Consider the following 21,091-nt stretch of genomic DNA (forward strand, 5'->3'; position numbering starts at 1 on the left):
AAATCAAGCTCTCGTTGATCTGGAACGCTTAGAAATGAAATACCAACTGCTTTATTAGATGAAATCAACCAAATGAATGAACCCTTTCACCAAAACAACATCCCCTCTTTACCCGAACCCGAGCATATTCCTGTCTTAAACTCATCTGTGTCTCCAAATACAAAATGCTCTCTCCGAGCTTGAAAATAATGCAATCCCTGCCTTAACCCCTCTACATCCTCGACCTATCAGACCCCCATTAACTCCCCCTCATGGAGCAGGTAGCCAACACTCCTCCCTTGCAACAGCAAGGGGCAGCGTGTCTCAAAATAATGACCCTGTGGCACCTCAAGCAAGAGTCATATCACGACATAGATTCTGTAATTATGAAATACGTCAGTGTTGCGCTTTCCTTCTCCAACCAATGCAGAGGGTGTAGTGGATTAGCACAACAAGCCTTGTCACACAGGAGACCCCAAGATGGGTGCAGTTGGAGCTAAGAGGTGAAAATCTCCGTAATAATGTATCAGTTATCTTACAGGATGGTGATGTTGACAATTTAGCGGTTTTGAAAGACTTTTGCTTCGCATAGTACAATCCAATTGGACCATTATGACAGATGGTGATCTAGAACTGGTTCTCCAAGTGATCACCTGCCCTACAGGCGCGGGTAAAGAGCAATGGTGGATAAAATGTTACAAGCGAAATCTTAAAAAAAAAACAACGCTTTCTGTACATTGTAGAAAACGAGGGGAATCAGTTGTGTTTCGCCGTCTGTCTGGCTCATCTTCTACATCCCCTCCTCAACGATAGACAGGCTCTTGAATGCGGCAGAGAGATTCAAAACAAAGTGGGAATGGATGACAGACACCTGTAGCCTTAAGCGACATCACGCGATTTGAACGTGCTTTGGACTGCAAAATTGTAGTGTTTTATAGAGGAGACGACGATAGGGCCCTCTGTAAATTCATGACCAAAAGCCCAAGACAGAGTAAAACCCTATTTTGTTTCTCTTTCAGAACCACTACTATGGTATAAAAAATCTAAAGGCCTTTCTGGGTTCCCCATATCTGTGTGAGTACTGTTACACAGGGTACAACTGTGTGCTGAGTCACCGATGCCCTGCTCATTGTTCCGTTTGCTTTGACCCTACCTGTAATCAGAAGGGGTTCCAGCCTATTGTGTGTAAAGAGTGTAACAGGACATGTCGTTCAGAATTCTGTCTGACAAAGCACAAAGAGCCTACAGAGAGGCCCAGAGCCAAAAAATTAGCCAGCACGTGCTCGTTGTACAAAAAATGTAACAAATGTGCACAGCTTTACTACTCAGCGATGAGTGGTGAAGGTAAACCACACACATGTCCTGCGGTGAAGTGTAAAATCTGTGGTGAGAAGTTGACCTCTGACGTTACAGATAAGAGGGAGATGCACCAATGCTACATCCAGACACTACCACCTGAAACAAAACACACAGAAAAATTGGTGTTTTATGATTTGAAACATACGTCAATGAAAATGGCGTTCACATACCCTTTTTGGTGTGTACAAAAACGTTAGATGGCAAAACATGGAGCTCTCAAGCCAGAAATTGTGCCAACGAGTTTCTCATGCATTTCAGACGCCCTCTGTACAAAAATGCTGTTTATTGCTCACAATGCTCGAGGTTTTGACTCCTACCTACTCCTCAACGCCATGCTTGAACAAGCATTAAAACCCTCTTTGATTTTGCAAGGTTCAAAAGTCATCTGTATGACAGATCCTGATTTTAATCAAAAATACATTGACTCACTGTCCTTTCTTTCCATGCGTTTAGCCGATATGCCAAAAGCTCTCGGTTTTGATGACAGAATTAAAGGCTATTTTCCCCATAATTTTAGCTCACCTGCCCATTTGACCTACACAGGTCCCTACCCGGAGCCAAAAATGTACGGTACAGAACGCATGACTACGGTACAGCTGAAAGACTTTAACACCTGGTACGAGACGGCGCGCTGCGGTACATTTGATTTCATGAGAGAGGCCCGCCTCTATTGTGAAAACGATGTTGAGATTCTCGCAGAGGGATGCAAGCTGTTCAGAAAACAGTATATTGATGAAACAGCGGTTGACCCTTTTAGCCGCGCGACTATAGCATCTGCATGCATGAAAGTGTTTGTGACCAACTTCCTTCCTCCTAAAAGTTTGGCCATCCCCGATCCCATAACTACACACGCCAGTTCAAAACGTATTCGAACGCAGGCATTCAGTGGTGCATTGGGTGGCTAGCACCGAAAACATCTTCATTCAACATGCTTTAAATGAGGGGGAAAAACAACTAGGAAAATACTTTGTAGATGGTTTTGCAGAGATCCAAGGTGTGAAATATGTATGGGAGTTTCTGGGATGTTTTTTCCATGGCTGTCCGAGTTGTTTCAAAGCTCATGAGACCAATCCTTTGACCGGCTACCCTTTTGAGGAGATGCATGCGAGGAGCGAGGAGAAATTACGTGAGTTACAGGCCATCCACAATGCTAAAGTGATTGTCATGAGAGAGCACACATGGACCGAGATGAAAAAATCACATCAGGGGTTAAAAGATTTTCTCAAACAGTATAAAGCTCCTCAACCTCTCTCACCCCGCGAAGCTTTGTATGGGGGTCGAACCTGTGCAGTAAAGTTGAGACACACTGCGGGTGCTAATGAAACGGTAGACTACTTTGATGTGACATCGCTGTATCCCTATGTCAACTGTAACTTTCCCTATCCTTTGGGGCACCCAAAAATAATCTACAAAGATTTCAAAGAACCCCAAAGCTACTTTGGAATAATCAGAGCCAAAATCTGTCCACCACAGGGTTTATTTTTTCCTGTTTTGCCTATAGAACTGCAGCTGGTAAACTTGTCTTCACACTCTGCCGAACGTGCGCTGAACTTAATTTTCAGGAGGGTCCATGTCAACACAGTGATGAGGACAGAGCGATGACAGGGGTCTGGGTCACTCCTGAATTTAACAAGGCCTTGGAGATGGGGTATCGGGTAGCTGAGATCACAGAGGTATGGCAATTTGATAGACAGAGCGACTCGATTTTTGTTCAGTACATGCACACTTTTCTGAAGGGTAAACAGGAAGCTTCAGGTTACCCCCCTGAAGCCAAAGATCAGGCAGCCCGAGAAAAGTACATCAAAGACTATCAGACCAATCAGGGTGTTTTGCTGGATGCGTCTAAAATTCATCCGAATCCTGCAAAAAGACAAGTCTCCAAATTATGTCTCAACACATTCTGGGGGAAATTTGCACAACGCTCGAATCAGACACAGACTAAACTAATCACTGACCCTGAAGAGTTTTTTAACTTTATGTTTTCTGGAAAATATAAAGTTAAATACTTTTCCTTTGTCAACGACAAAACAGCATTGTTGCAGTGGAGTTATGGTGAGCAATGTATTGCCCCTCCAAACAAGGTAGACAACGTCTTTATAGCTGCTTTCACCACAGCTTATGGGCGTCTAAAGTTGTACAGTTATTTGGAGCAGCTGCAGGAGAGGGTCTTGTATTATGATACAGACAGTATTATCTATGTCACAAAAGAGGGGGAGAGACGGCTTGACCTGGGTAATTACATGGGAGATTTGACTGATGAGTTAGATGGTGATAGCATAAAAGAATTCGCGGCCGCGGGTCCTAAAAGTTATGCGTACCAGACTCGTAACAACAAAGTAGTACTTCGTGTAAAGGGTATCACTCAAACGCATGATTGTTGTGAACAAGTTAACTTTAACAGTGTCAAACAGTTGGTGGAGAATTATGTGCTAAACTCTGATGATGGGGGTGTAATTGAAACACCTCAGCACAATATTGTACGAGATAAAAGGGGGTTTTTCCTTAGAAACTCATCATTCCAGAAAAAGTTTAGAGTGGTGTATGACAAGAGACGGTTACTGAGCCAAGGTCAAACCCTGCCTTTTGGCTATTGAAGAAAAAAATGTTTTCATCCAATGAAATTGAGTTTGACCCTAGACTAAGAACACCTTTCTCCTGTCAAATTGTGGGGCCAAGCGGGTCCGGTAAAACTTATTTTGTAAAGTCTGTGTTGGAATCCTGTAATCATGTCATCGACAACATGCCTAGTAATATTGTTTGGATTTTTACTTCTTATCAACCGATGTACACTGAACTGCAGCAGAAGAATAAAAAGATCAAATTTGTTGAAGGATTGCCTGATTCTTTTGACGATGAAATTCTATTCCCACCTGATCAAGATCATCTTATAATTTTGGATGATGTCATTTTCCAGGCCTCTGATCACCCTGAAGTTGTGAAAATTTTCACACAGTACAGGCACCACAAAAAAATGAGTGTCATCATGTTGACTCAAAATGTATTTCACCGTGGAAAGCACAGTAGGACAATTAGTTTAAATAGTAACTATTTGGTTTTGTTTAAAAACCCTCGAGATAGATTACAGATGAGTATATTAGCTCAACAAATATTTCCTGGACGAAAAGCCTTTTTCTTAGAAAGTTTTGAAGATGCTACCAAAGATCCTCACGGGTATTTAATCTTGGACCTCACACCTAGTTGCCCAGAAACTTACAGACTAAGATCAGGAGTACTACCCCACCAGTGGCCCGTTGTCTATCTTCCCAAATCAAAGTCCTGATCCAACATGTCAGCACGTTTAAAAAGGAATGCGCCTTTACTGAGGGCTTTATGTCACGCCACGCCTCAAAAGCGTAAAGATATTCTCAACAATTGCTCATCGGACTTTCTTCAGTCTTTGTGTGAACTCTCTTTGAATCTTTTAAAAGGAAACATTCCTATGACCTCAGCTCAATATAACAAACTCAAAAAACAAAAGAAAATTATAAGGTTGCTGGCTAATAAAAAAACAAGTCTTAAAACCAAACATAAGGCTCTGACAAAACAGTCTGGAGGCTTTCTGTTACCTCTTCTTTCAACAATCCTTCCTGTCATTTTGGGAGGGCTAATTAATAGATAAATCATGAGTCAGAAAATGTTTTTGGTGACGCCTCAGCAACTAAACCGGCTGAATCATTCTGTACCATCTGCATCCAACGCTGAAATAATGAGACATACGGTAGAAAATGATTTGGATGAAAAAATGAGGGCAATACTAAACGAGGATGGTATGAACGCTTATGAAAAAATTAAGAAATACAATGCCCTGCTGCAAAGATACCTAGCTCTGGTCAAACAAGGAGAGAAGGAAGAACGCACATTACTCTGACAGTAGCTAAAGATTCTGAGGCACTGAAGCAGCGCGTAGAAGGAGGAGAAGAAGAAGAAGAAGAAGACAAGAAACTGGATGAAACAGCAAGGGAGGTTGTACAAAACTTGCCGGCTCGCTATCGTAACAATGCACAGTACATCATAAAGAAATTAACCAAGAGCCGAGGTGGGTGGACTCCCAGGGGAGAGTTTGTGTATAACGGAGATGTTGTGAAAGGTTCACACCTGCTTGACTTGTTTAAAAGTCTGACCGTCTCCCTTAAAAAATCCCAGCCTCCTAAGGGATGGACAGGTTTTTTGAATACTTTGTCAGAACTCAACATCCCTTTATCAATGATGAGCAACCCTCAAGCTCGAGAGCAATATAGGCAACTTCAAACGGTAGGACCCCGGGAAGATGAGGAGGAGGTGATGTCCCTGCCGATAAAGAGGGGAAGAAGGAAAAAGCAGACACCCCGTGCCCCTCGCAGGGATGGAGAGGATGATGAGCACAGCCCTTACTATTTAAGAAGGGAAGAAAACACAGACGAGCATCTTTAACCCCCCAGTGGGAAGAGGTGGACGCCTCGCCACCCTCAAGAAGAGAAAAAAGAAAGAAACTCACCCCCCTTGCTCCACGATGGCTTAATTTTAACCCATAATAAAAACAATTCAAGCTAAAGTTATTTGTCTCAAGATTCATCTTTATTTATAACTTATAACAGTCTTTGAACATTTGTAAAGAACAAACTGTGTGGTGAAAAGATGCGGCTCTTTGTTGCCTCATACAACGTTGATATTTTTTCACAAAATTGGATACCATAGAATCATTTCTTGTAAAATCATCATGATACAAAGACAGCACATTCTCAAAAGATAGACCGCAGGCTCGATGACACAAATAGAACACACAATGCTGACCACATGTGGTAGACAGTGTATGCTGAAACTGATGTGTATGATATGAAATGGTTTCACAGCGTTTTTTAAAAATTCCAAGATACTTTTAGGGTAATGTGAAAACTCTGGTGAGAATCCAAAAGAATCAAAAAAGCTAGCTTTCTGACCTTCCTCAAGAGTGAGCGCCAGCCAGTGCTCCCCAGGCTCGTGTGCAGGGTGGGTGTTAACTATCATGTAAGCTGGTAGTCTAAAGGACTGTCTCAGTAAAGGTAACTGATCCGAAGCCCACACGCCACAAAAGGAATCTCCAAGTAAATGTCGCAATATTCCTTCCAATTCATGGTTGTTCATATTGCTTTAGTAATAGTCCACCAACACTTGTCGTTTTGAATTTATTTCCAGAATAGATTCGTAACACGCGTAAACAATGAGAGTTGTGGTATGAGGTAAGGGCACTCGGAATCTCATTTCAAGTCTTAAACTCCCGTTGGAAATGGTTGACAAAGCGTCGCTGTCTTCACTGGCATTGAGGTTGAAAACAAACAAAGAGTAACCTTGCTGAAATTCTTCCCGGTTGATGCTCAGAGGTAAATCTTTTAGATGTCTCCCTGTGGCGGTAAACATATTATAAAATTCTCGGACAGACAACCCGTGGTTAAATTGAGGCTGGAAAGCTTTGGCTGGGACTTGTCTCCCGTCCTGACACAACGCCATGTATTCTACATCATTGTGTATAAAATTGAAAGGTGACAGGTCTCTCTTTCCTGTGAAGGCTTCGTGGTTTACCATGGCAATAACTAGATATTTAGGTAACGTTCCTAGGAAGAGATTTTCTTGGTTGCATATCCGTGAATTCGCGGGTATAGAATAGGTTTTGACATTCACACGGGATAAGGGGTAGAGGGCGTTCCCCCTCATTAAGGCCGATGCATGACCTATTCGCACTGCTGGGGATACAGTGACTTTCTTAACAAACAGAGAAGCCCCCAGTATTTTTAATCTGTAAGTACTGGCTGCCCCAGCCATGAGAGAAAAGGCATCGCTAGCCCTGGTTAGCTTAATTCTTAAATCCACAGAGTTCAGGAGAAGCCTCTCGCTGAAAAAAATGTCACTATGAAGAGGGCCCAACAGGTGTACCTCCTTCGATTCTTCACTGAATTGAGCTCTCTGTACTAATCCTTTGTTTGGCCCATCATCTATCACCACTGAGTCCATAGACCCCGCTGTGTCTTTGTAAAATAATCCGGCGGTGAACTGGCTTTTTAGAGTATCTTCAGAATAGTTGAGCAGGGTTTCGATCATTGCTCTGTAGGGGTGTGTAGCGCTGGACTGTGAAATCAGTCTATCTCCCAAAATAACGTCGCATTGGCTGAAGATTGTATTTAGGGGATAATTGATGAGACCCACAGAGGCATCATCAGCCAGGTCTGATCCATCCGCATTCGTAATTTTCAAACGCAGGTGTAACAGGGTGTCGTTCAAATCCAAATATTTTTCCCCGTCACCGGGGATAAAGAATTCAACGGGACCTCCATCAGTAATGGCTGACAGAGGCATGACTTCTGTGTAAATCTTTTCATCGATAGAGAGCTGTGTCATAGGAGCTGAAAATAAATCCAATTCCCCCATAGTGCATTCGGCCGATTTGTGATGTAAAAGAGCCATCTTTTCTAAAATATATCAGAGGCCCTTCTGCTAGTGTGCTTCCTCTTGGTCTTACTTTTTTCAACTGATCTTTTTCTTTTTATGCCCTGCTTTTACACGCCGCCCTGGCGGTCTCTTCCTTGCTCTTCGAGCCAACACCATCATGCTGCCTGACCCTTCTTGAACACCTTGGGCCGAGCGATCACCTAATTTACCAACGGCGTGGGTTATCACCTCTGAGGCTATGTTTTTAGCGGCTGATTTAAGATGAGGCTTAGCAATGGCAAAACCTCTTTTCATCAGCGGTGCAACAAAACGAAATAATTTTGAGAATATAGACCCTATGCCTCTCCCGTACATCACGGGAGCCCCGCTAAAACCAGGGAGAGCACCCCCTACTTGATTTTCATAATAGCTCACAAAACGGTGAGGATCGCGGGTATGATGTATCATTTTGTCACAGAAGTTGCAAAGTTTTTTGAAGGTCTAAAATGGAGTTTCACAATAGTCTTTCCAAAAGTAAACTTCACCGGTGTATTTTGATCCGTTTTAATCTCTATGTGAATGTTTTCAATGTGATTCTTGATCACTGGAAGGTAGCAGGGGGGATTAAAATATTGTGTGATGACGTCCCCGTATGTTCCTTGTATATCGATCGTTCTCAAGAGCGGAGCGTATGTATCGCCAACCAGCTGATGTCGAACCAGATCACTGTAGACATATAGATGGGACATACCAGCTTTTATATCTGCTGGGTAGGGTGCCATCCTCTGATTGAACTGTAACCATTTCCCCGGTTCAAACCCCAACATGTAAGCAACAGGAGGATAAAAACGGAGGTGAAATTGCCCCCCTGCCTGAAATTCAAATCTCTTTTGAATGGTACTAAAGACAAAATAAATATCGGAGCCAATTTTTCTAAGAAATGCATGCAGCTCGAGCCTGAGCTGCTCTATGTTGTGATAATATCCTCCCCTAAACCTCTGACGGTGGACCTCACTGTCTGACTCTCCTTCTGAGGGTTTATTCCTCCAATCAAAGTAGGCATCCCCATTAGATATGTTAAACCAGGTATGCGGATATGAAATCTCTGTCAAGGCCACTTGCCACCGTCCCTCTAAATTAAGATGCTGTGCTAAATCTACATGGTAGCTAGAGCTCGTATTATTTTTAAATACTTCGAGACTGGCGTTGGAAGGTAAAGTCACGTAAAACCCCTCTCCGGAGGCTTGATCCATGTTGTAATGACTACAAATCAAATGTATCTGTTTTTTATATATTTTTTAGGTCTCTTGCTTTGACCCAGCTGTTAAACTTCTCAGGCCAGTTTTTCCAGCGCACCAGCATTTCTTTTCTCCCCCTGATACTACGTTCCTCTAAGATTTCTGCAACCGGAAATGCTTTGTCCTTAGAAATCAAAACTTTCTGCAATTCCGCTTCATAGAATGTACCCTGTATAGGCTCTCCGTCATAATCATTCAGTTTATAAACGGGGGGTTGACGAGGAATGCATTCTGTCACTGTAAAAAGTTCATCTGTATAACTCTGTTGATATTTTTTATCAAACACTCCTCTCAGTTTTGATATTCTTACCAAATCCCCTACATTAAATTTCATCTTTAAATCATTTTTGCGCCTAATAGGAAATGTACCGTACAGGTTTTCAAACACTTGAGAGGTATTTTCTGACGTGACCTGCATAGGCGTCATTTTTATACTTTTATGAAAGCTATTATTGTAGCTTTCAAGCAATTTCTGTAAGACATCCAAGTATCTACGGGTGTTTGTAGCTGTAAAAAACCTCCACATTCGCGTTTTTAGCGTACGGTTAAACCTTTCAACCACTGACGCTTTTAAGTCACTGGCCGTTGCAAAATGATTAATACCTTGTTTTGTCATTAATCTTTCAAAAGTCTTGTTAAAGAATTCTTTACCCGCATCCGTTTGTAACTTTTCAGGGTTCCGGCTGTCTTTTAAAATAGACTCAAATGCCTTAGAGACCTCCACCCCTGTTTTTTTCTTCAAGGGTCTAGCATATGCCCGTTTGGAAAAAACATCAATTACTGTTAATAAATAATTAAAGCCATCATTGTGTTCAGCCAAAGCCTGCATATCGCAAAGATCCGCCTGAAACTGATTTAGGGGTCGTGGTACAAAAACTCTATTTCTTACAAAATGTATCCTGGCAGGTTTATGCAAAGTATATGAATCCTGCTCAGATAAAAAATCTTTGACGCATTCTACATTTACTTTTTTTCCCATTTCATCCTGTAACGCTCTATGGAGTCTGTCTACTCCGCCAAAACTAGCCGGATGTGATGGATTATAATACACTTTTTTCATAATTCGTTTTTCAGACATGTTTCCTGCTGCTCTCTTTGAGGGTATTTGAAAACAACAACGGGATACAAGAGTCTTTATGATTTTTTTTTATTATTAGTTTTCACAAACATCATCCTCTCAACACAGTCAATGTTAATTTCAATACACTCCCTCCTACAATATGGTAAATATTATTATGCAATCTTATCACTTCAGTCAAGGTAATTTTTATTTATTTTAAATTTTTTTTTTACACAATAACTCACAAAATCAACAATATGTAACATATTTTCTACAATAATCACCCATTATCAATTAATTTTTCCCTTCCAAAAGTCCGCAACTTCATTCATCTCCTTGATCTTGGCCTCATCTTCTCCGATCAACATGTCGTACAATTTGTCAATTTTCTCACCGATGCGTCGTGTCATTTTGAGGTTGTGAAGAAAGGCCTCGGTAGCACCATGGACCCTGTATACAGACACTTGGATGTTTCGCGCATGAAGCGCCCGTTGAATGGTAGCAATGAAACGATCCGTCCAGAGCCGCTTTAACACCTCATCATAATGCCGCCTGAGGAAGTAGTCAGGCATGTCAAACAGACACTCGTGTTGCATCTGGCTCGTAGCTTTTCTGCTTTTTCAAACATCATTTCCATCCAATCCTCGACAGGTATCCTTAATGAAGTCTGAAACACGCCACATTCAGTATTGAAATACTGCAAGACAAATTCATCCAAGGCTTCATCTCCTTCACTCTTCTGATGGCTTGCACGGTAGAACCATCTACCAGAAGCTGAGCTTTTTGTCTCCCAAACACTACAGGAAACAATTTTTTTAGGAACAAACACGGGTGGAACTTCCTGCTTGATTCTCACAGTTGTTTGAGTCTCCTTGTCTTTTGTAGCAGGTTCCTCGGACGTCGCGGCTTTCAGATTATTTAAAACCAACAGAGTCAGCACAGCCCAGTCCGTTGATGTGAGCGTTGCTTTTGCTGTGAGGGGTCCAAATGTTTCACCTTTCTCCAACTGGTAAAAACAAAGTTCGTTTACATCATAATTGAATGCATACCCCCAGACACGTCCTGAATCTAAATTCCATTCCTCATGAAGTGTATCGGGTGGCGGCGTCTGGATCCGACTCAAGTACAACACTCGTTTCTTCGGGGCTCCTCCTGGGGTTGAGTTTTGATAACTCGTTACAGGTGTCTGGCTGATCATCTTCGAATTGACTGCTCTCTTGCTCATGTTTAGGTTGTTTTGGAATAGTTTCGTTATATGTTTCTGAATGACTAAATGGACTCCTTTTATTTTCACAGACTCCCATCATTGGCCTATGGTAACCCCTCCTAGTCTCTTGTCATTGGCTCATGGAAACTCTAGGCTACAGCTTTGGAGTGATAATGATGGCAAGTTTGTAAGACAAAGCAATAGCAAAGTAATTTGGAACACTCTCTTATTTTGCTGCATGCTGTTGAAGGTAATTTGTAATGCTGTTTAATTTTTACTCACCGTTATACCATTTTACTGCTTTACTGTCATTATTTCAATTTATTCTTCACTTGTTTACTGATGGTAAGTTTGTCACACAAAGCTTTAGCAAAGATTTTGAAGGTAATTAAAAAATGCTGTTTAATTTTAACTCACTGTTATACTATTTTACTGTAATTATTTCATCTTATTCTTTAGTTCTTAAATGATGGTAAGTTTGTCACACAAAGCTTTAGCAAAGATTTTACAAAGTTTAATTTTGGAACTCGCTCTTATTTTGCTGCATGCTGTTGAAGGTAATTTTTACTCACCGTTATACCATTTTACTGCTTTGCTGTCATTATTTCAATTTATTCTTCACTTGTTTAATAATAATAAAGACTGACTTGATTCCAAAGAAACCTCCTACTGATCCTTTGCTGGCCCGGAGATTCCTCCTTTTACTTATAACTCACTGCTATACTTTTTTAATGATAAATTTATTGTCACAAACACCTCCTAGTTAATTCATTCAAGTTGTATTACTTAATAAAGTCTTTAAATCAATGAAAAACACAATGGAAGGATGTACGCAACCCTCTTATCAGTTACATACAGACATATTTCCGGTTGGGGCGGGACAGGATGCACCCCCTCTTATCAGTTACATACAGACATATTTCCGGCTGGGGTGGGACAGGATGAACCCCCTCTTATCAGTTACATACAGACATATTTCCGGTTGGGGCGGGACAGGATGCACCCCCTCTTATCAGTTACATACAGACATATTTCCGGTTGGGGTGGGACAGGATGAACCCCCTCTTATCAGTTACATACAGACATATTTCCGGTTGGGGGGGGACAGGATGCACCCCCCTCTTATCAGTTACATACAGACATATTTCCGGTTGGGGTGGGACAGGATGCACCCCCTCTTATCAGTTACATACAGACATATTTCCGGTTGGGGCGGGACAGGATGCACCCCCCTCTTATCAGTTACATACAGACATCCGGTGGGGTGGGGGGACCGGAAATAGCTGTCAAAAATGAGTTTGATGGAATGTATTTGATACTTCTCTCTCTCCTTCATCTGATGGAATCAATGCTTGTTCATAATACTTTCCAACAAAATTCCTTTAGAAATGATGACAAAGAAATGTTTTACTATACTTTTAATCGCCAGCTTGAATTTAAGGATGAATCAACAATATTCCCCGGTTCCTAAGGAGAGACGATCTTTGATTTAATCCAAGCTTTCCTCATGTAACCTGAGCTCCGCCAAGTGGACGAAATAAGTATTACATACCCTCGTCGAAAATGCCGTTAAATGTATAAATATCCTGACCAATAATGTGACAATTGTTTCCTGTTACCAAATGCCTAGAACAGTACAACCGTTCAACCATTGAGGTTCGATTGTGGAAAATATTTGATTATAATACGTGCAGATAGATTTCTTTTCTTTAAACATTAAGTTTAGAAAGGCAGTCCCTGGGGAAACCTGAGACGCCCCCTGGGGAACCACGCCCCAGGCAACAAAAGAGTGACACGCAACCTCGCGCGCGCTCTTCTCTTCGCTCCTTGCTCTTCCGCTCTGCTCTGCTCTCTGGACGCTTCGGCACGCACGTGGCGTGCCACGCCAGGCAACGCCCTCAGTCGACCAGCGAAACAAACAGGCCCTTTTGTTCGCCTGAAGCTACACACCTGAAGTGCCGAGACATCGATCTGCCCTTCAGTTTGTTTTATTTTCTTTATTTCTTTTGTTTGTTAAAGTTATCAGTCCGTTAAGTTACACTGGACTAATTCAGGAACGACCAAGTTCCATTTTAAGCCTTTTCCGTCGAGCCAACTTCACCGAGGTCAGACCAAGCCACGTGGTCTCGCCAGCTACAACGAAGGAAACCTGCAAACAGCCGAATTGCCAGACGGAGGAGGCGTTTTCATTCAGACACGGAGAACCCTGGAGAATCCCTAGCAAAAAGCCAGGATCGGGCAGCTAGCGTGGGACCCGTGCAACAGGCCGAAAGCAGGCTGTCGACAAGCAGTAAGACTCAATACACGTTCTGTGATCAGATGTCCATTTTAACTCCTAAAATCATAGCATTAGTTTACTCTCATTAGTTCTTCTATGCCGTATGAGTCAAATGCTTCCCACAATCGAACCTCCAGGCTCATTGTTCAGCAAATGTTTAGGTTCCCTGTATCCAACCATCTTTTTATCACCTTAGTTAGAGAATAAAGTCACTGTAAAATAATCAAGAGCTGTGTGCGTTGCCTATTTATAGTTCCTGCCAAGAGAATTGACCCTTTAGATATGAGACTGACTTACTGATTTAAGATAATTGAGCGATTATTAACTAACTGATCACTAGTAATAATTGTATAATTATTCAAAACTACCTAGAGGTCCGGAGACTCTAGGATTATAACAACTCCAGTGGTGCCCTTTACGAGGAATCTGGTTTGATTTTATGTGTAAACCACATGCTGCTTCAATCACAAGTGCCAGAACAAACTGGACCAGAGGCTACTATATCAGTATAGGAATATAAAGTTTATTTGTTACATCAAAACAAAAGAAAAACACAATTCAGGACTAGACTGCATTACCAGGGAAACTGATGTAGAATTGAGCACCGACAAATTATAACCAAACTGATAAACAAATAAGGAAATAACCCACACACTCAAACCAATTAAACCAAATACTATGGAAAAACACTATCTGCATGCTACACACTAATTACACAAAACACCCATGCAAAATGGTTACTCTGTCTTTCAGTTTCCCCCTTTAACACAGCCAGAAACTCTAGTGTGAGCACAATAAAACTAACCGGTGGGAAAAAACAGTGGTTGGCTCTCCTAATAACTTCTATTTGAAACAAGACAAACAAAAACACAGTAAGATACAAAAACACTTTAAAAGAAACATTTCATGAAAGATAAGCAAATGTAACAATTATCATACCTTGCTTTTCTTAGAAACACATTCTCCTCCCGCTGTTGAAGGCATGCAGGTGACTGGGATCTAGATTTTCAAATATTCCTGTTACATTCATATAAAAAAGGCTAAAATCTTGTTTAAAACCATCTTACACATACCTGTGCTTTAGCTGATGTGTTTAGACAATCACTCCAAGCTTTAGACCCTCAGCACCACGAAGTCTAATAAATAACAGGTTTTTAACAATTCTTCAACTTATCTTTAATAAAATAAACTACAAATTATTCTAAGATCTAGTTCTGGAAATGCATTAGTAGCCTTAGATTTTTACACATTTTTTAAAAGTAAAACCTATTTAAAAATAGAGCCTACCCAATCAAGAACCAAACAAAGGCTGGCCTCAGCTGCTCCCTCAGGTGTGTGACTGCAGAAAGAAAGGACCAGGTGATCTTCCCTTCCCTATTTATAGACTCTGCCCCTTTACCTGGGTCCTAGTGCTAAACCCCTGTTGCCTTCCCTATCACATCTGAATAAGAATAATTCATAATTGGGTATCAATTCTTATAAATTTATTAAAATGCATAACTAATAAATTTAGGTCTGCTACAGCACCCAGAGCTCTGTTGGACAAATACTTCATATTTATATAAAAAACAGAAAAAACTGAACTTTACTTGGAGAAAAGAAAGCGAGGAAGTTGAACTACCTGGTGAGTTCAGAAAATATGTGTCTGTAACTTTATTCCAGCTATCGTTGTACTTTACTGTAAACAAGTTAGCGTAGCATAGCCCTGATCGAGCCAAACTCCATTCAGAAAACAAACCTTTTAGAAGTTGTTGTCCTGCTGACTTGCTGACAGACCTGACAAAGCATGAATTCATATGTTTAACAAATCTGCATCATATTGTAGTTATTTCTGCATCAGTTTGATCCGTTTACTGCAATTAAATCCCAGCAAAATGTTTACTTTGGTTTCATACAGCTGTAGTAATGGTGAGTTGTGTTTACTTGGCAATTGTCCAGCGATGAAACCACCTCGAGGAAAGCGTTGCAAAGATTAAATTTGCGTTTGTTCTGAATGCAGGATAAGAGCTCAGTTCACTGAGGCAAGCGCCTGCTGTTTCCTTTACGACCTGAAAAAAAGTTGACCCCCCAGTTGTCACTGTATAATTCTCACTCTGTCTGAATCCTTGCTTTATCTGCTCCCTGCCTGACGTAACATGACACTGGAAGGTTAGAGGTCCTCCAGAGGGAAGGTTTACTACTAGAAGGGGACAAGAGGAGGGAGGTGGTTCTACTAGTAGAGGCAGAACATTCATAGTAAAGTGTCACGGGTCGGGGAGCTGAGTGCAGACTGAGGTGAGGACCCAAATGCAGACAATGGCAAGGCGAGGAGGTTGCAGTTCAAAAACGTTTATTAATTCAAAAGACTAACTGAAACAGGCTTACAAGGAGCTCGAGGCAAAGTCCAAACAAAGGTAATCCAGAACACAAGGTGATCCAAAAACACAGGGAATAATCAAGAACAAGGAAAACAAAGGAACACTCAACATTAGACGCAAGGACGTGACAAAGACTGGAGAGACAAGCAGGCATAAATATACACAGGGACTAACGAGCGGGGCGGGAGCAACACAGGTGAGCGGGATCAGGACTAACGAGGCAGAGACAGAGAGACAAGCAGGCAGGCAGAGAGACAGCAGGGGGAAACAGAGAGAACACTTAGACAAGCAGACATGGGGCAGAGTGAATAACCAAGAAGACAGAAACACACACAAGTTACAAAGAACCAGAACCTAAACGAGAACACAGAACTAGAACACCGAGTTCAGAGGAGACCAAACCACAATAATGCAAACAAGGACCAGGAATGAACACCAAAACATGAACTAAGGACATGGAACTAAACCCAGACTCCCAAACAAGACACACAGACGGGATCATGACAGAACCAGGCCGGCAGAGAGAGACAGTTAACCCAGAATACACAAGTACGACACAGGGCTGAGATGCAGAGCTAAACAGAACCAGTAAATGAACAAGGGAACACACAAGACTAAACAGGGAACACAAGACCAGGAGTAAACACAAAAGACATTAACTAATGTGCAGGACTAAGAACTAACTAAACAAGACTACACAGAGAAACACAGAACCAAAAACAGACTTAAACAGGAAAGACATGAACACAAAAACCACATTCCTAACAGTAAAGAATATTCACTTTCCATTATGACACCGTTAGTACATGAAGGAATCACAAAACACAATGTAGACTAAAGTGGTGAACATTTCTTTATTTGCAGTTTATATTGTTATCAGATATAATAAAGAGGAGACTGTTACTAGAGTTAAATGCTCGTTCCTGTTAAATGAAGCTGAAATCCAGCTGCTGTGTTCTGAACTGGCTGCAGAAAATAAAGATTTTCACAACTGATGCAGGAAAAGACATTTTATAAAACTCACAGTGGGCTTCCTGATATGAGATGAAATCAAGACTTGAATATTGTTGTTCAAAGTCAGACTGAAACAGAAACAGCTGAGCACAACACACACAAACATTTCTCACACTGATAAATAAAAACAATCAGTAATAAAAATCTAAAAATTTTTGTTATTGTTGAAGAAATACTGTGAGAAGGTTCAGCGTCGGCCGATGGCCGTGCTGTTCACACTGCACAACTTGCCGTCTTGTGACGTGAGTCTTGAAGTCGTCGTGGCGTTCACACTACCTGACTGATCGGTGACAGGGGGTCACACACTACACGAGCTGACAGCGGCTGTGTCACCCGACGCTGGTCTCCAAACCACGTTTTGTCAAGAAAACACACGTGAAATGTGAAACGGGAAATGAGGCGAACCTACAGACAAAACAGCTGTTTGTTATTATAAAGAGAAAGACTCTGGGTGAAAGAAAGGATTAGCACAGGCAGGTAGCAGGGATCGTCTGAGCTACAGAGAGCTGGAGGGGAGTAAAAAGTGTTTTGCGGTGAAAAGTAGCTGCCTGCTCTCATTGGCTGGATGTGGATGTCGAGACGGCCGAATGCTCCAGATATTTGGATGCTAGATATCTGGCTGGCGTCTGCGATGTGTCAGAAATGTGTCGGGAAGCCGTTTTGAAGCGTCCTTGAGTAGTTCACACATGACGACTGGCGACCGCCGATCGATCTCTGATTTACCCCTGATCACAGCCTGACGGTCGCCGAGCGGCAAATCGGGCTTAAAACTGTGTGGTGTGAACTAGGCTTTACTCTAAGCTAGACCTGTCTGACCTTTCCTTGTTACATAAACAAAGCACCTTAAGAAATCTTCTCAACAGTTCTCTAAAGGCTTCAACTACTCGTGTAAATGTGCTGTTATTTAACTGCAGTGGAGTCTTTTCTCTGATGAGCTGATGTTGATATGGAAGTTGTTGATCAGTGGAGTCTGACAGAGGCAGAAGGGTCTCCATCGTTTTCATAGTTCACCACACCATCATCTTCATCTTCATCATTATTCACCTGTGAAACACAAACAAACCCTCACTGTGACACACTTTAACTGACAGCTTTCACATCACTGACCCACATTTAACACAAGGAGATAAGAAATAACCTGACAGCACCTGAACGCACCGTCAGCTACTGTTACATGTTTCTGCCACTGAGAGAGGAAGTGTTTCTGTGGTAACGACGGACACGCAGAAGGAAATTAACTAATTAATTAAAGTAAAATGAATAAATATATGAGTAAATATAAAGTAGGCTACCCCAAACTGTCACATGTTCCTGCAGCTGACTGATCAGAGAGGGAGTGTTTATGTGGTACCCCAAATCCAAAATGTTCCTCCCAGTTTACTGCTGATGTTTTGAAACTGAACACAGTTCAATCAGACCCTGAACGCACCATTAGTTACTTTAACGGTGCGTACGTAATAAACAGGGCTGGAAACGTGCGCACGCCACTTCCCAAGCAAAGGTTGTGATCTGTAAAAAACAAACTTGATGGGAAAATGTGCGTCCCGTAAGTAAACTCTGAACCATGCGTACGCACATAAAGAGGAGAAATGAGAAACATGGCAGAAGGATGAAACTGTTTGAAATGAAGGCCTACTACTGTGTAGCATATATAGAAATATTACCTCTGAGTAGTATAGGCTTAAAGCCTTTCTAAATAATCACACACTCGTTTGATTGATTTCCCCTGAAGTGCGCAATAAAAAAACATAATTTAAGATAATTTGCGGCGCACAAAAAGAACCATGACTGAGGATAATAAACACAAACAGAGATTCTGTTTCTGCAAGAGAACACCTCAAATATGTTGGACACTTTAATCAGGAATCATATTAATTAATACGCCTACTTGCATGCATTGAATTTATTCTCATAAATAAGGTGAACAGGAGGACAAATTATATTTAAATTGATGCCGTCTTCAGTGCGTCAGTCGAGCAAATAGGAGAGCAGAGTTTCATGTGTTGTAATCACATGTTCGTTTCCTTATCGAGCCAAACGCTGAGCGCCAGCGTGTGGATGTGATGCGCTGCTTGTAAAAACACATTATGGAAAAATAACACTATTTTATTGTCATTTACAACAAGTCACCGGCTATTTCTTTTAACTCATCGCCAGCCTCGTTAAGGGAGTGGACTGTTTGTGTCGCCTAAATAAATGTTTAAACACAGGTGGAATGCATTTGGTTTACTCTCTTTTCAAACGGGGGGATCTTGGGTACCTGGGTCATCCCCAGCCAGCGACGTCACTACTCAAGAGGGAGGCCCCTTCCTGCAGATTGGTTATAAAGGGGTGGAGCTCCGGCGCCCCCTTTCCTCCGGTGCGTGAAAGTGCGTTTTTTACCCACCAAACAACATGTTTCAGCTTCACCAAAGGAACATCAGTGTCACACTGAGTTAAATCTCCTTTTGTAGCTTCTCTGTCAGAATTTGCCTCCTTTTCTTCCTGCAGTCAGGACGTATTAATATTAACGAGGGGCGTTTCACTGACCATTCACAGGCAACTATGGGCGTTTGAAGGGTCGGACATGGAGCTCCCTATGCGCCACATTTCAAGTTGGTTGTGATCTGTAAAGGGAACTAGCTTACAATTGTGCGTACGCACGGTTTTACAAGTTTGAATATTTTTTGCCATATGCCATTTTTGGCTTTTGGGCGCACGCACACTGTTAGTGAGGTTTCTACACACAGTTTTATAAATGATCTTTATCTGACTGGCTGCTGGACAGTTTGCATTGGAACTAGATTTTATAGTAGTACAGTAACGTGGACGTTGTTTTTGGAAATAAAACTAAACTATCTGTGTTGTTTAAAGCTGCTAGAGGTTAAGTGAGAAAATACTGCATGATGTGATGTAATTTAGGTGAACTGACCCTTTAATCTGGAATAATGTTCAGTTTGTATTGACACTGTGTCAAAGACGTGTTGATTCAGATCTATGGCGTCTTTGGAGGCTGTAGTTTGTGTTGGTGTTGTAATTAAATTGTCATATTGATATAATACTTACATCCACTTTACTTGTAGGTCATATTAAATTTTTATTGTAATATTCTTTTGTTTAAATTTTCTCTGCAATGAATCCTGTGAACTTTGCTGCTACGGCCACTTCAGTACAACTCAGTGAGTCCTGTTTCTGTTTGTCTTCTTCTATCTATATCTACACTTCAGAAGGAAGAACAGATGTCACAAACACTGGTTTGCTGTGTAAAGTACCAACTGTAAAAACATTATAAACTCACTGTGTTTTCATCCATCTGTGTTTTTGTCCCTGAAAAGAAAAGAGAAAGAGTCGACTTTAGTTTCCACAGTGAAAATCCAGCTTTATCAAAACTTCCTGTTTCTGAGTTTCATCTGTGAATGTTCTCACCTTTAGTTCTTGTCCAGATGTTGACTGCCACAACAATTATTATGAGTGCTGCTAAACCCACAGACACAATGATGAACCTCCAGAACGATTCTGAAAACATTAGAAATATTTTGACTGCACAGTTCAGTTCTGTTTGAAATCCTGCAGCTAAAGTAGCAACGAATCACAGACTTTCATCAGCTCACAGTTTTCCCGCATGTCTTTGCTAACTGTGAATGTAGTCGTCTGATTTGTGAGCAGCAGTGGATCTTGTGGATTGAGCAACAACAACTGAGTGAGACTGACTGAATAAGAGAATATCTCCACCCACAGCCGAGCGTCGCTCTGACATTCAGACTTTAGACTCCAGAAGAGGAGAGAGAGAGAGAGAATGTAATCACTTTCCATTTTCTGATTTATACTTTGATGACTGGCTTTATAACTTAAAAATCAACATATAAAATCAATAAAAAAGTTTGTTTTAGTTCAGTATGTGGAGAGAAAGAGGCTGACAGGAAGACAGAGAGACTCCAGAGAAAGATGAGTTACTACCTTGTAGTTTTGTTGAAGCATCATTGGTTGTTGATTTTGTGTTTTCAGTTGTTGTTGTTGCTGGTTTAGTTGTTGTTGTTGTTGCTGGTTTAGTTGTTGTTGTTGTTGCTGGTTTAGATGTCAGAGATATTGCGAGAGAAAGAAAACAAGAATAAAGTTCATCACTGTGAAAAGTCATCAAATAAACAAATGTTTTGGTGGTTTTAATCATCTTGAACAGGGGTG

General features: G+C 41.4%; 1 long non-coding RNA gene across 1 annotated transcript; it reads right to left on the bottom strand.

Annotated features, from left to right (window-relative positions):
* Positions 1-18,010: 18,010 nt before the first annotated feature.
* On the bottom strand, positions 18,011-20,369 carry LOC119884133. Its single transcript, XR_005440935.1, has 3 exons — positions 20,336-20,369; positions 20,208-20,236; positions 18,011-18,134 (listed from the first exon to the last, which is right to left on the bottom strand). It is a non-coding gene; the product is annotated as an uncharacterized LOC119884133 (long non-coding RNA).
* Positions 20,370-21,091: the final 722 nt, after the last annotated feature.

Source organism: Micropterus salmoides, unplaced genomic scaffold (assembly GCF_014851395.1).
Source record: "Micropterus salmoides isolate LMB-PRFRI ecotype aquatic unplaced genomic scaffold, ASM1485139v1 Ms_hic_scaffold_3207, whole genome shotgun sequence".
NCBI lineage: Eukaryota > Metazoa > Chordata > Actinopteri > Centrarchiformes > Centrarchidae > Micropterus > Micropterus salmoides.